Source organism: Mchenga conophoros, linkage group LG23 (assembly GCF_057382185.1).
Source record: "Mchenga conophoros isolate Kocher_MC1m ecotype Shallow Benthic linkage group LG23, M_conophoros_male_GT1.1, whole genome shotgun sequence".
Taxonomy (NCBI): Eukaryota; Metazoa; Chordata; class Actinopteri; order Cichliformes; family Cichlidae; genus Mchenga; species Mchenga conophoros.
In genome coordinates, this window is record NC_140547.1 from 54,698,991 (window position 1) to 54,711,774 (window position 12,784).

At 38.2% G+C, this 12,784-nt stretch overlaps 1 long non-coding RNA gene across 1 annotated transcript; it reads left to right on the forward strand.

Moving 5' to 3' along the window:
* Positions 1 to 5,513, forward strand: LOC146548400 (uncharacterized). The gene is made up of 6 exons (XR_014890723.1): positions 1 to 291; positions 1,193 to 1,253; positions 1,365 to 1,413; positions 2,991 to 3,146; positions 3,350 to 3,444; positions 4,387 to 5,513. It is a non-coding gene; the product is annotated as an uncharacterized LOC146548400 (long non-coding RNA).
* The last annotated feature ends 7,271 nt before the right edge of the window (positions 5,514 to 12,784 follow it).

Sequence of the window (12,784 nt, forward strand, 5' to 3'; positions counted from 1 at the left end):
GGCAGTTGTTTGATTAATTCAATAGACATTTGTCTATTTAACATGAACATATTGAGTTTAGGTTTTTAAATCATTATCAGTTGTTGGTTTAACATAAAATAACAAAAAGTTTAATGAACTAGATTTGCATTCTTCAGTTCAATTAAATGTAATTATTTTAAATCAACAACTCTAAAACCGATGCCTAGTGCGCATGCTCAAACTTCCCAAAAGTGAAGAGGCGGGAACGCGGAGAAGTTATATGTGTTCAGTGGACTGCCATTTCCCTCTGCGGAATCTTCCACAATACAGGTAAGTAATAAATAACTCAAAATATCTTAGTCAAACGAAGTTGTTCTGTCCATTAATTGTTTAACAATGTTTTTAATTCCAAATGTGTAAGTTGTCATTAGACAGTGGGAGTGGAGCAAATACAGTGAAAATCTGGTATTAGACGGTGCCAATCGGTACCGTCTAATACCTGATTTATAATCCGCTCTGGGTATATTTATACTATTATTAGCATTTCCACTTCATTGTTTTTCTTTTTTTTTTTTTTTACCCGTTTTTGCAGTTAGTCTTATAGTGTTTTTAGCGGTTATTGATATGTTTAATTCAATATTTAACACATTTGTAATTCACTTTCAAAGTAAATGAAGTTAGCTAAAGCTAGTATGGTTGTCTCATTGAACTTCTACCTAGCTCTGTTAGCATTCACTTTGGTTTTAAATGACGGTTATTGCAAGACATGGTCTTTGTTCACTTTTTTATTATCATTTGCATTTTTTCTTTCGTTCTTTCTCTCTCCTTTTATTTTAAGCATTCGGCCTCTCACAGTAATGCAAGTTAAACTAGCATGCGCGATTTGCTAAATATTAGCTGTGTCCAAATTCAGGGGCTGCATCCTTCGAATTGACTTAATCGCTAGTGCATGGGGAAAAAGAGCATAAACACGAGGTCAGAGGAAAAGGCAATGGCGGATAGTTATGAAAATTGCCTGTCGGACCTTTACCGCAACTACCAGCATCTTTATTGCATAGTGTGAAACACTGCTATTACATTTGGCAACAGATTGGATATTTATCTGTGAATTTTATATTGCAAGAGGTATTTATATGTATTTGTATTTTTTTTATACATTTGCAACAAAGTTTAAAAAAAAATCCACTGTGGAATTTTTATAAAATAATTTTGTCTGTTTTCTTTACCATAGTAACACCACAAAGAAAGCTGACCCCTTTTTCTGATTGTTTGTGCCTCCTCTTTAATACATGGTAAGCCTTTTACCATCATATATTTTTTATGATAGTTTTATGATTTAATCAAAGTGAAAAAAAGGTGCCAATAAAACTATCCTTAAAACTGCTTTTCTTTTTTTCTTTCAGTGACTTGTATGTGGCAGTGCAAGCGTTGTTCCATCAGGGAGAGTAGTAGGTACAAATTATTGAAACACTGTACAGGGCTCGCAAAATCGCTAGCCCGACGTCCCAGGGCTAGCGATTTTTCCAGTTGGGCTACCAAAATCTATCTCTGCCCTGCCCGTCGGGCTGTCATAGGAAGGAAAAATATATGTCAATGCTTCTGCATTCTTTCGGAAATGTAGCTGGGTAATTATGTCATTGGCATCGGTGAGCCACTGTCAATATGTGACATATTGAAATCGCGTTTGAATTCGCGCTTGTTTTTTGCTTTCACTTTGCAATCGCGACCTGTGTATAGAGAGCGACAGTACTGATTGGTGAGTGATGATAATTTGCGCACCAATTCCTCTGACATCGTCTTATCAATCGTTAGCTTACTATGCAAACATGACAAGTGAAATCTCCCGCAGCTTAAACATGTGAGAGGTTGATCGTGCAGAGAATCGCTGAGCGTTATGTGAGTGCGTGTGTAAAAGCAGCAGGATATATATTTTAGTTCTGCTGAGCCAAATAAGACAGGTCAGGGTGAAGAAGTGACAGCCAAAGAAAAGCTTACCACAAAACGGAAAAGTTATGACAAATCAGACTATAAGGCAAAAAGAAAGTGCAGCTTTACGGTTTCATGGACAAAAGAATTTCTGTGGCTGCAACATGACGAGCTAAATAACCAGGGCTGCACATAAGTGGTCCGCAGGTGCGTATTTGCTGTCAAAATAAAAAACGCGCACAAGATAAGAAGTTGCAACGCGTGTTTGCATACATAAGATTTTCTGGAGGAGGACATATTTGTTTAGAACTCTTAAATATGTCGAAGAAGCTCCTTTAAGCAATTACTTTGGTTTTCCTCCACCTCCAAACAAATGTCAGAAGGAGTCTGAACCACAAAAGAAGCGCGTATTCTCGCAAAAGTGGTTGCCGGAGGTGAGCTGGCTTCAAACAAATGATGAACGCACAGATGTGGTGCAGAATGTGCCGTGAAAATCCCACTCTAGTGAACAAAAACAGTGCCTTTTATATGGATGCAAACGTGCGTTGCAACTTCTTATCTGTTGCGCGTCTTTTATTTTGACAGCGAATGCGCACATGCGGACCACTTATGTGCACCCGTGTAAATAACATGACGTTCTGCCGGGTGTGTTGTTGGTTTTCCCTCGATTTCTGAGTCGACAAGCGCCTTTGTTACTGGGACCAGTAATTTTAAGAAAGGCCCCCATTAGAAATGGATTATTGCTCAGTCTGCAATATCTTTCCCAGAACAAACACCAATTGCAAATAATATACTAAAAATAAACCTGAAAAATCTGTTTAGAACAGCATACTGTGTTGCAAAGAGTGAACTACCACTGGTGCAATTTAGCAGTCTTTGCAAACTTCAAAAAGCAAATGGCCTAGATCTTGGTTCCACTTGCCTCTTACTTGTGACTTTAGTGGAAATTTCAAATTCAGTATCTGACACAGACTGATTCATGTCCTACACAGACAGCACTGATGTCTGCATGGTCTTCTAAAAGCAGCTTTAGTCAGCTTAGATGTGAAGTGAGTGAAATATACAGTTGCGTTTTTAATCAATGTATTTGTTCTCTATTGCAGATTGAGAAGGAGTTTCTGCGAATCACCACAAAGCCTCTGCTATCTACTTTCTTTGCCGAGCTTGACCAATACGCGCCATGCTTAATGGAAATCTTTCTGACCAAAGGAGGGACACGTGGAAAGAAAATAAGAGGTCTCATGCTTGCCATCTCCAAGGTTTGTATTAGGATTGAGTAGACTTTGTCATAGGCAGCAAAAATAACTTTTATTTGGAGATGAAGTTGTCGATTTTGTTTCGGCTTAACAAGTGGTACATGCCAGGTTCTAACCTAAAGAATAATTATGCAAGTTAACTGATTACCCTAGCTTTAAGAAAAACAGACTGGTTTTGGCTCATATTATCTCCTCCTCCTCTCCAGCATGACAACATCCATACCAGACGAGCATGCATCTTGAAGTCTTTGTGCATCCACCTAAACGAAGACGTTAATAGAAGTTAATAAAGGAGGACTTGGTGAGTCATTGTGACAGCATGTTGTCTGTAACATTCTCATACAAATTGTGACGTTGCCTCAAATGCAAATCATTAAAATTAAAATTTTGAGATTAGCAACAAGACACCTGGTATTGGGGAAAGGATGTCTTGAATACCAAACAGTATTAAGCATTGCAATAAAGAATTTCTGGAATTTGGTATTGGAAGGAAAGAAATTTATGCATACTTAAACTTGATACACAAACATACAATGCATTTAACATGCATCAAGACAATATTGCTTTTGAATCTGTACTTGGATTAAAACAAGTCCTGTTGTTTTTTCATTGCTATGGCCATCAGTATTTGTAAATAGAAATGTCTATGAACTTTGAGCTGTTTAGTACTAACACTTCTATACCTGTTTTATTTTAACAGCTGAGTTAGCCTTTTCTCGAGTCCTGTCCCCCTAAGTTACTCTTGCTACGTCCGACAAACAAATGGTTTCCTCTGCGCACCAATGGGTACCCGAATGTGCGAGCAGACATGCTTCATAATGTTCGGTACATTTACCTGGGAATGGGGCCATACACACTGTTTAATCCATTCACGTTGTTTTTGACTTTGTGAATGGAAAGAACACAACTCCTCCAGACACAATCTCTCGGCGTATCGGTGGGCACACCGCTTCTCCATCTTGCTTGAGGTTAATGTTTGTCAGACACAGTAACGGTTGCTATAATGTGTAATTGGACAATGGCCCTTTCGGGGGAGGGGCTGGTGAGAGGTCAATTATGCCACCTCTTTTGACATGAGAGGTGTATTTTATAATTTATGTATTGGAGTAATTACTAACAACTACTTTAGTGGTGTAATTTTCTGTTTATTACTTTGACTACTTGGATTTTATGAACAGAATAGAAACAGTTGTTTAAACAATCTCTTAAATTTTACTTTGTTGTCTTATACTTTTTCATGTAGGATACGGACAGCGAGGCAAAAAGCTGCATGGAGCAAACTGTGATGGGGGTGTACGTCATCCAGAAGGAGGGTGCTGAACCTGAAGATGACCCAGAGGACATTGGTGTCCTGATTGAGGGTGTGGAGGCTAACACTGATTTGGGTAACATTGCACAAGCATGTGCTCTGTTGTTTGGACTCATATACTGTTTGAACCTGAGCTACCCACCAGAACTTAAATGCACCTTTGAAGTCCTCCAGAAGATACTTTTAAATTTTGATGGACAAAAGCTGTCTTCAAAGGTACAGTTTCTGAAAAACAAGCTTATGGGGTGAGAGCACTTGAAAAATGACTGATAGGTCTTGAATGGTTCATTGGTGCAATGGTGATTTCCAATATATAATGTTAATATTTGAGTTGTTTATATTTTCTTTCATTTAAAAAATTTTTTTTTAAAGTTTTTGGATTCTCTCTGTTGGGCAATTCACCTTTTATACAGCACTGCAGATGATTTTTGTTTGTCCTTATATAGATGGCTCAAAATGGATCAGAAGTACTGACAGAAGTACTATGTTGTGTTTATGTATCAAGGTCCTGTAAAGTTTAAGACCACTGCCACCTGTTAAGTTCACTGTATTATTGTGTCCATTTTGCTTGCTAGCATGTTTTAAAACACAGCAAAACTATATTGCTAGCTGTGGAGGACTGCAACCAAAATTAAAAAAATAAATACAGAAATATAAAAATTGGTCAAACTAATAATTATTTCAATGAGATACACCAAACAAATATAGATTTTCATCAACTATGGAATTTTTTGTTGTTGTTGTATTGCCCCCAAAATATTTCTAATTATTTTATTTTATTTTTCCAAATTCACACAATTCTATTTTGTCACATGTTTTAACTTGCCAAGTGGGAGATGTATTTTTATCTTTTAGTTTAATTTTTTACAATGCAGTCGATATATTGAGCAAATTTTGCATCTGTTTTTAGTTGTGGAAGCTTTGGTTCCAACATATTACCTATGTAAATAAGTATTCTAACGTTTTACCTTTTGAAGTGGCATAATGCTTGCAGGTGTACAAAAATGGTAAGCTTTTATATTGTCCACTAAATCCAGTTAATAAAGATAATGTTATCATAATCTGATTGTGACTTTTTTTTGTAAAGTAGTGGGTTTCTAAATGTGTAACAAATGTAAACAAATCTAATTGAAATAATTTGGTTGAAATGAGTGAAATCATTGCCTTGATTAACAAAGTAGTTGTTGAAACAACAAGATTTAATTCTGTTTTCCTAAACTTTTTAAATTGTGTAGAATGAATTAAAACAAATTTCACTCTACATACTTAAATAAATCACTTCAAATCAATGTAAGTATAGTATGTTGATCCAACGTAATCTGATTACATTAAACCACCAAATGCTAAATGTGTTGGTTTGACATGATCGAAAAGGGTTTATTGTACTTGGTTAAATTGTGTGCAAAAAGGGTGCCATGATTAAATTGTGTTCATCCAACAACAGATTTTTTTGAGTGTATGCTTTAGAAAAATACTACAACATAGCACAAACACTCTGGTTTAGCACAAATATTATAACATAGCAGAAATACCATTATATAGCAGAAATGCTATATTTAGAAAAAAACATAATTTAGTAGAAATACTATGATTTAGCAGAAATACTGTGATGTAGCTTAATTAATATGATTTAGAACAAATACTGTGATTTAGCAGAATAGTAATAACTTAAGTGGAAATATTGGAAAAGTAAAATGAAAAGCTGAAAAAAAGGAACATGGTTAAGTTCCCTCAAAACTAATTGTTGTTCACCTGTGAAAAGAAAATAATGATTAAAAATAGATTAAAAAAAACCCCAAGAAATAACAGCCAACAGATACACACAATTACAAATATGGACACATATGGAAACACACATACACAGAGGGACACACACACAGGATCTAATCCAGTACACCAGTGTAAATATATTCAATGTGAATCATACAATGAGATGTTGCCAAAAAAGGGTCTCTCTCTCCCTCTCTCTCTCTCTCTCTCTCTCTCACACACACACACACACACACACACACACACACAGCAGTCAGGGAGGCGCTGAGTTTGGCCAACAGCACATTCATTCATTTCATTTCATTTATTTATTTATAAAGCACATTTAATAACAACAGGGAGTTGACCAAAGTGCTGTACAAAATAACAATTAAACAATGACATTAACAACAACAACAGGTAAGACAATTAAAAGAAAATGAAGATAAAAGAATTGGCAACTCTCATACAGTTTCAAAAGCCAGAGTAAAAAAATATGCTTTAAGATGCGATTTAAAAAGAGCAACAGTTGGGGCCTTTCTAATGTGGAGAGGTAGATCATTCCACATTTTCGGTGCCACAACCGCAAATGCCCGATCTCCTCTATGAACCATCCTAGACTTATGTAAGGTAAGGAGCAGGTGATCGCTTGATCGAAGGGCTCTAGAGGGCGTATAAAGCTGCAATGGGTCAGACAAATAGTCCGGTGCCTGGCCATTTAGCACTTTATAAGTCCAAAATAAGATTTTGAATTTAATTCTAGAACGCACTGGAAGCCAATGAAGGGAATCAAGCACCGGAGTAATATGTTGGTGTTTTTTCACACGAGTCAAAAGGCGAGCTGCAGCATTCTGTACCAGTTGGAGCCGGGCCGAGCTGGACTGACTGACACCCACATATAGTGAATTGCAGTAATCCAGTTGAGATAAAACAAACGCATGAATGGCTCGTTCCAAGTTTCTAAAGGATAGAAAAGATCTCACTTTGGATAGGAGCCTTAATTTAAAAAACCACCGCTGGACAACTGAATTAATTTGTTTCTCAAATGTAAGTTTGCTATCCAAGAAAACCCCCAGGTTTTTACATGTGTTTTAACAGCACATGTTAGGTTACATAAGTCCAAATCTGGGGCATTGAAATTACAGCTCGGTCCAAAAATAATTACCTCAGTTTTATCCTCGTTGAAGGTAAGAAAATTTGAGGCCATCCAGGTTTTAACTTGGTCGAGACATTTGACTAACGATTCCATGAGCGTGGAGGTGTTTCTATTAAACCGAAGATAAATCTGGGTGTCGTCGGCATATGAGTGAAAGCAGATGTTATGCTTCCTAAAGATTAGGCCTAGGGACAACATGTAGATTGAAAAAACAATTGGGCCTAATGTGGAAACCTGCGGGACAGCACAAGTAAAAGGAGCTGGGGAAGAAATAAAATCATCAAGGCTCACGGAAAAAGTCCTCTCTGAGAGGTACAACCTAAACCGTTCCAAGGGGATACCTTTGATACCACATTGCTCCAAACGGGAGATCAGAATGCTGCGGTCAACAGGATCAAAGGCTGCAGTTAAGTCTAGGAGCAGGAGCACAGCTGGGTCTCCTGAGTCAGTGATTAATAAAATATCATTAAGTATTTTTAAGAGGGCAGTTTCTGTGCTGTGGTGGGTTTTGAAGCCCGACTAGAACTTCTCAAAAATATTATGACAGTTTAGAAAGGTTTGTAGCTGCTCAAATACAATCCTTTCTAGAATTTTTGACAGAAAAGGTAGCTTGGAAACACGTCTAAAATTAGCAAGAACAGAAGAATCAAGATTTTTGTTTTTTTAAGCACTGGCTGCACTACAGCGTGCTTGTATCCAGTTGGTACTACTGGTCCATCTGCATCTTAAGGTCAAAGGTCACTCTTTTGAGGATGCCATTGTTCACATTTTGGACAGAGAGGACAGATGGTTTGAAAGAGGAGTGAAAGAAGCATCTATGTCCACTGTGAGCGACCATCTTTGAACAGAGGCGGTGGTTTACGACACCAACTGTCTGCCATCTATAATCCAGTTTTGAGTTCCTTCCCAGACGCCTTAACGCCCACTCACATCCTGGGCCATCTGACCTCAGGAATTCACATGACAAGGTGGGGCCAGGTTTCACAATGAGCTCACCTGAAACCCTGGCTAATTGTGACCCACACCCAGTTTCACACCTTGGCTCATGTGATTAGAGGATCATCAGGGGATCCTTTGTCCCTCTTTGGGGGACCTGGATGACTGAGAGCCTTCACAGCCACCTGCATATTGATTGCAGGGTGGCGTGCATCCTTGAATATATATATGTGTGTGTGTATATATGTGTGTGTATATACATATATATATGGTAAATGGTAAATGGCCTGTATTTATATAGCGCTTTACTAGTCCCTAAGGACCCCAAAGCGCTTTACATATCCTGTCATCCACCCATTCACACACACATTCACACACTGGTGATGGCAAGCTACATTGTAGCCACAGCCACCCTGGGGCGCACTGACAGAGGCGAGGCTGCCGGACACTGGCGCCACCGGGCCCTCTGACCACCACCAGTAGGCAACGGGTGAAGTGTCTTGCCCAAGGACACAACGACCGAGACTGTCCAAGCCGGGGCTCGAACCGGCAACCTTCCGATTACGAGGCGAACTCCCAACTCTTGAGCCACGATCACCCATATATATATATTATGGAATGCCCTTTAGGAAAAGATTATATATATATTCCAACCAAAGTCTGAATATATAGAATGAAACTTGAATATATAGAATGATCTTCTGAATATATAGAATGAAACTTGAATATATAGAATGATCTTCTGAATATATAGAATGAAACTTGAATATATAGAATGTATGAACCTCATTTTTAGAGATGATGTGTTTCTGAATTCTCTGCCTTTACAAAATGGCATCAGCTGAACTATTTCAATACTTTTTAGAGCTTGACAACTGTTTTGCGACAGCTGTTCAAACTGCAAATGGTAGAAATAATTTGGAATTTATACTATGTCACCTTGAAGAACACGTTTTCATTATTGCAACATTTCTAGTGCTCATGAATAATGTTCAACAAAACGTTTCTGGGAGAAGATTATGCACACTTCTTGAGGGAATTTATCAATCACTGATGGAGATGTCAACTGAGCTAACACTTCGAGCAGAAGCTGAAGCACATGTTATGGGCTCATTATATCATTCTACATCTCAAAGAGGAAGGCCAAGGTAAGTGATAAAAATGGAAACAAATTCATTCATAATGTGTATGGCACTTGAAAGAGTCAAGAGATAGCAAATAAGATAATGAATGCAAGAAATAAGAAAGAAGTTAACATATTTCTTCTTTTGTTTCTAACTCTTTTAGGTACAACATACCAGCTACTCAGCTGACTGACATGCGAGACTTGGGGTTTAGTTGGATGGCCATAAGGCTATAGTCACAACTGTAAAATTGAATATTTCTCTTTCATTATTTCTTTTTCCTATGTGTTTTGGAAGGAGTAGCTGAACTACTTTTATTTTGGGTCTAAACATGTTGAACAGGAAGTCAGAATCAGACTAATGAGAACTAAACTTGCAGACCAGAAGAGGAAGTAGTTTCTAGTTTGTGAACTTCCTGTGGTCACAGTCATGTGTCTGTTAGTGGTTCAGTGTTCATGCTCAAGGAGGTGTTAAAAGCAGAAAGTGTGACTGTTCAGCTGTTGCTACGTGCGCACCATCACACAGACTAGATTAAAACAGAAACCTCAGGTTGTTTCCTATTTGCTGCTCAACTCAAAGGTCATTTTTCTGTCCATTTGACACCTGATACAATTTGATATTTTCATTTCTTTGTTTTCTGGTACTTTCTCAGCTCCTAGGGGAAGAGGTGAAATCAGAGGTGGCAAATGTACAGACATCCTTTACTTAACTAGAAGTACAGATACTTCTGTTAAAACACACTAATTCTCCTCACTCACTCAGCTCAGGCAATCTCTCCAAGCATTCCAGGATGGAAAATCCAGGGGAGGTCTGTACATGAGAGGAAGAACAATGAGATTAGTTGTGAGGGAAAAAGTCAAGAAAAAACACACTAGATAAAAGAGCTGGGGCTTAATAATAATAATGTGTATGCTTTAGAAAAATACTACAACATAGCACAAACACTCTGGTTTAGCACAAATATTATAACATAGCAGAAATACCATTATATAGCAGAAATGCTATATTTAGAAAAAAACATAATTTAGTAGAAATACTATGATTTAGCAGAAATACTGTGATGTAGCTTAATTAATATGATTTAGAACAAATACTGTGATTTAGCAGAATAGTAATAACTTAAGTGGAAATATTGGAAAAGTAAAATGAAAAGCTGAAAAAAAGGAACATGGTTAAGTTCCCTCAAAACTAATTGTTGTTCACCTGTGAAAAGAAAATAATGATTAAAAATAGATTAAAAAAAACCCCAAGAAATAACAGCCAACAGATACACACAATTACAAATATGGACACATATGGAAACACACATACACAGAGGGACACACACACAGGATCTAATCCAGTACACCAGTGTAAATATATTCAATGTGAATCATACAATGAGATGTTGCCAAAAAAGGGTCTCTCTCTCCCTCTCTCTCTCTCTCTCTCTCTCTCACACACACACACACACACACACACACACACACAGCAGTCAGGGAGGCGCTGAGTTTGGCCAACAGCACATTCATTCATTTCATTTCATTTATTTATTTATAAAGCACATTTAATAACAACAGGGAGTTGACCAAAGTGCTGTACAAAATAACAATTAAACAATGACATTAACAACAACAACAGGTAAGACAATTAAAAGAAAATGAAGATAAAAGAATTGGCAACTCTCATACAGTTTCAAAAGCCAGAGTAAAAAAATATGCTTTAAGATGCGATTTAAAAAGAGCAACAGTTGGGGCCTTTCTAATATGGAGAGGTAGATCATTCCACATTTTCGGTGCCACAACCGCAAATGCCCGATCTCCTCTATGAACCATCCTAGACTTATGTAAGGTAAGGAGCAGGTGATCGCTTGATCGAAGGGCTCTAGAGGGCGTATAAAGCTGCAATGGGTCAGACAAATAGTCCGGTGCCTGGCCATTTAGCACTTTATAAGTCCAAAATAAGATTTTGAATTTAATTCTAGAACGCACTGGAAGCCAATGAAGGGAATCAAGCACCGGAGTAATATGTTGGTGTTTTTTCACACGAGTCAAAAGGCGAGCTGCAGCATTCTGTACCAGTTGGAGCCGGGCCGAGCTGGACTGACTGACACCCACATATAGTGAATTGCAGTAATCCAGTTGAGATAAAACAAACGCATGAATGGCTCGTTCCAAGTTTCTAAAGGATAGAAAAGATCTCACTTTGGATAGGAGCCTTAATTTAAAAAACCACCGCTGGACAACTGAATTAATTTGTTTCTCAAATGTAAGTTTGCTATCCAAGAAAACCCCCAGGTTTTTACATGTGTTTTAACAGCACATGTTAGGTTACATAAGTCCAAATCTGGGGCATTGAAATTACAGCTCGGTCCAAAAATAATTACCTCAGTTTTATCCTCGTTGAAGGTAAGAAAATTTGAGGCCATCCAGGTTTTAACTTGGTCGAGACATTTGACTAACGATTCCATGAGCGTGGAGGTGTTTCTATTAAACCGAAGATAAATCTGGGTGTCGTCGGCATATGAGTGAAAGCAGATGTTATGCTTCCTAAAGATTAGGCCTAGGGACAACATGTAGATTGAAAAAACAATTGGGCCTAATGTGGAAACCTGCGGGACAGCACAAGTAAAAGGAGCTGGGGAAGAAATAAAATCATCAAGGCTCACGGAAAAAGTCCTCTCTGAGAGGTACAACCTAAACCGTTCCAAGGGGATACCTTTGATACCACATTGCTCCAAACGGGAGATCAGAATGCTGCGGTCAACAGGATCAAAGGCTGCAGTTAAGTCTAGGAGCAGGAGCACAGCTGGGTCTCCTGAGTCAGTGATTAATAAAATATCATTAAGTATTTTTAAGAGGGCAGTTTCTGTGCTGTGGTGGGTTTTGAAGCCCGACTGGAACTTCTCAAAAATATTATGACAGTTTAGAAAGGTTTGTAGCTGCTCAAATACAATCCTTTCTAGAATTTTTGACAGAAAAGGTAGCTTGGAAACACGTCTAAAATTAGCAAGAACAGAAGAATCAAGATTTTTGTTTTTTTAAGCACTGGCTGCACTACAGCGTGCTTGTATCCAGTTGGTACTACTGGTCCATCTGCATCTTAAGGTCAAAGGTCACTCTTTTGAGGATGCCATTGTTCACATTTTGGACAGAGAGGACAGATGGTTTGAAAGAGGAGTGAAAGAAGCATCTATGTCCACTGTGAGCGACCATCTTTGAACAGAGGCGGTGGTTTACGACACCAACTGTCTGCCATGTATAATCCAGTTTTGAGTTCCTTCCCAGACGCCTTAACGCCCACTCACATCCTGGGCCATCTGACCTCAGGAATTCACATGACAAGGTGGGGCCAGGTTTCACAATGAGCTCACCTGAAACCCTGGCTA